The sequence below is a fragment of the Strix aluco genome, chromosome Z (genome assembly GCF_031877795.1).
Source record: "Strix aluco isolate bStrAlu1 chromosome Z, bStrAlu1.hap1, whole genome shotgun sequence".
Lineage (NCBI taxonomy): Eukaryota > Metazoa > Chordata > Aves > Strigiformes > Strigidae > Strix > Strix aluco.
The window spans coordinates 50,948,148-50,952,023 of record NC_133971.1 but is presented as its reverse complement, the minus strand read 5'-3'; the positions used below and the strand labels follow the sequence as shown (position 1 = coordinate 50,952,023).

Genomic DNA, 3,876 nt, shown 5'->3' with positions numbered 1-3,876 from the left:
AGGGAGCTGAACCAAAGGCTGCCGAGCATCCAACAGCTGCATCCACTTTGAAGAGCTTTACAAATTCTCCAGCACTCTACCCCCTGGTTTCTGGTGACACAGCCTGAAGCAGTGTTTAAACAAATGATCCAGCTTAGCACCTGCCCCTGCTCTGAAGAACAGCAATCTCTTGCCTCACGACCTGTATTTTACATAGACTTGGGCCATAAACAAATGCAACAGATGGAGAAAAACTGAAGACTGACAGCAACTGAAACAGAACTATTACTTTCCCATCAACCAGTTAGAAATCTAGCTTGTGCACTGACATAACAGAACAGAGGAACTAACAAAAAGAGAGCCTTCTGTTCAGAACAGATCAGTGTGTCTTCACAAGAAAGTGATTTCAACGACTTCAACTTAACAAAGTCAGCGTTATCATTAGCAATGCACCTTTCCTGAAGAGGAAATCCTTGTCTTCTTCAACTGCCAACTGCAAGAGTGTGCCAACAAAACAAATAAACAAACAACCCACACCCCAAGAGCTCTCTTTAGGTTATAGATATATAGATACGACATGTCTTCATAGATGACAGCTGCATCAATTTATACTTCAGGTCCTTCTCCTCCAGGAACCAGCTGGTGTTAGTGCCATAGATTTGAGTCTCACAAACCCACACCTGACAGGTCTTGCTTTACAACAGTTTTTAGCAGATGGAGACTTTGTGGTAGATCACAAAAGTGATTTTTAGATTCAATAGTAACTTCCTCTCCCAACAGAGGAAGTCAGTTACCGCCAGAGAAGTGCAGGCCAAAGCCAAAATCTCCAAAACGCAAAGAATGTTTAACAAAACATGAAGGGGTGCCTAGATAACACACATCCTGGTTTTTGTCTTTGTTATTCACTTCAAGGAGATGAGTCTGTCTAGAAACACTACAGCTCGTTTTTAGAAAGACAAAGAACATGCTCCCTTCCATGAAGAATTTCTCCAATTGCCAATTCTTCCCCAGACTGTCGCTACACTGGGAAGTTGGTCTCCTCTTTCCAACTTCTATTGCTAAACAGAGCCCAAAAACTACGAGCGAGCCTGAGCCCTTCTACAGGCAGCAGGGAATAAGTCAGCATAGCATTTTCCTGTGAAGAAAGTAAAGAACTGAACAACAGAAAAGGGAATACAAAAGGAAAAACATCAATAAGGGAAAAGAGAATAACCATTCCTTTTACTGATATATTCTTAATAATTAGCTGAGCACTTCTAAAGACAAAGAGCTTTGCTGCTTTTGGCACCAAAGTAAGGAAAAGTCTAAAGCACAGTCCTCCTGATGTGGGAAGATGTGTCCCCAAAAGAGACACAAGTTCGAATACAGAAACATCTCTACGTCTTGCTGGAAATCTGCACGCTAAGAATCACCAGCTCCTGCTTCAAGAGAACACACCAGCAGCTTCACTGGACGGTAGCAATTTCACCCCATACAAGAAGTCAGAACATGCACTATCCTTTCAGGATGCAGCACAGTCATTTCTAAGCCCTTTTTCTGCTTTGGTTAAGTCAAGATTGGCACGTGCTCAGACACACAGCGAGGAGGTGCAAGGTAGCTAAGACAGCAAAATGGAAATTACTCCCCATTCACACAGAGCCAACTTTGACTCAAGTCAGTCCTCCTCTTCTCTTCCCACAAAATTAGGAATACCCTTCTGCAGGAAGGCCAGACTTTGCAGCCATCCATGCAGACAAGCAAAGAACTACCGTGGGTCTGCTTTTGTGGTATTCAGGAAGTTGCAGAAGGCAGCTTAGGGATGCTTAATCACAGTGTTTCATGGCTGTTTCAGTACTGATCTACAGACATCAGCACACAATAAACTAAAAGTCACGGTGCTTCTGATTTGGTGTAATCCAACAGACCTCCAGATTTCTCTCCTGAGCATGTAAAGGTACAGCTCTCCGGGCATTGCTCGGTACCACAACCGCCAAATGACTCGACGAGCTTCTAAGCATCCAAACTGCTGCAAACACATTTATATGTACAGTAATGGATGAAATGTAGATGCATTCCACCTCTATACTTATGCACGCAAGCACTCACGAGTTAAAAGCCACTGTATGAGCTGGCCTACAGAGTGGGTAACAAAGGCAGTGATTCCCTTGCACACCTGAAAACCAGAAAAACACTCACCAAAATAAAATTAAGGCCACGCACTTCTCGTTTTATTTTTCTTTAAACTGTAACACGTACCAAGTAAGGCAGCCACATCACTCTTCCAGCATCATTCATACACACATATGCCCTGGAAGCTACTTGAAAGTACCTCATGTAATGGAAGTGTCTGGAAAGCGCAGCTTGAACTAGCTGAACTCAGTTACTGATCAGCTTACAGGTACAGAAAATATAGGCCTGCAGCCTTTTAACAACAATGACTTACCACTGTTACGTTATTTCCATTTAGCAAAATCTGGTCCAGCTTTGTGATTCTTCGGCCCTCAAGTGGAATCTCACTGAGGCAGCGTTAGAGAAAGTGAGTACGAACACAGAAGCGGGGACAGCGAGCCCAGTTTTGATTACAGAACTGACCTAAGTCTCTCCATTGAGACAACAGTTGTTGCAACTACCAACTAAATTAGCCACACTGCAGCATAATCTTGATAGACTGACCAAAGAAAGCAAAGAAAGCTGCCCGGCAACTAGAAAGATCCATTGTACTTTTCTGCTCAGTACATAAAGGTATAGAGTCACCCTCTAAATCTTGGCAAATTCTTGAATACCACCAATACTCAAAAGAGGTTTCAAATAATAACACAGCATGACAAAGTAATAAGTACTTATCCTTAAGTCTGCAAACTCTTTAAATCTTTGCCCAGGCCTCAAGCAAATGGTAATGCAAACAAACTGCTGCAAAGTTCAACACACAACCCGTGCAAAATTAAGCCTACAAATTAGGAAGCTGACTACAAGTAGAAATCATGCACCAGCTACTCTATGACATGGCTGTCCTGCATAGATCACCCTCTAGAGTTTAAGTCCAAGGTATAATCTATTCAGCTGGCAGGTATTCCTAAAATACAAAACCACTTTGCTTATAGATCTTACACGGTACTGTTCTTCAGGCCACCAAACATTAAACAGCAACAAGATGCAGAAATAACAATTAGAATTCTGCAATGCCTTCTAACACCACATCTGAAAATCCAGTTTCAAGGAAAATAAGGCCTGGAGTTTTAAAGGCAAAATGTTTGTTTTCATCTCATACTGAACAGTAACTTTATCTGTAAAATCAAAATATCAGAATAATACAACTGATCCCTACAAAAAGGTTCTAGTCAGTGCACTCAAACCTCTCAAAAGCAATGTGGGAATTAAGCCAAAGCATAAAGCTGACAGCCTTAAACATTCCCATCAAAGGAGACTGACAAAGCCATCAAATCCTAGAAGCATTCCAACAATATCCCTCTTCATCACAATAGGAATGCGTGAACCTGTGCATTTCCCCACGAGTTCTGTAAATAAACCGAAGGTACAAGAGACTCTTTTACAGAACGCACATTTTCCCAAACAAAAGCCCGAACGCTGCGATGGCAGAGCAGTAATTGCCACTGACACTGGTAAAAAACACAGAAACAAGGCGGGGGGGCGGGGGGAGACACACACCTGGTGTCAGGTTTATGGTACAGGATGTCCCACTGGGGCTCACGGATGGGTCAGCAGCAGAGGGTGTCACCAATTTCCAGAGCTGTGGTCGCCCTGACCAAGTATCAGACTCAGCCACAAGCACCATAGTAGCATAAAAGAGACAATCCCTGACCCAGAATAATCATGAACTGTGTTATCAGCATGAACTCAGATGAACACTCAGTTTTCGCCATGAACTACTTTATCCTTAAGGATCACAAAAATTGAGCA

The 3,876-nt window shown here is 42.6% G+C and overlaps 1 pseudogene; it reads right to left on the bottom strand.

The window, feature by feature from the left end:
- Window positions 1–585: 585 nt before the first annotated feature.
- On the bottom strand, window positions 586–3,432 carry LOC141918658 (U6 snRNA-associated Sm-like protein LSm5; annotated as a pseudogene).
- Between the last annotated feature and the right edge of the window lie 444 nt (window positions 3,433–3,876).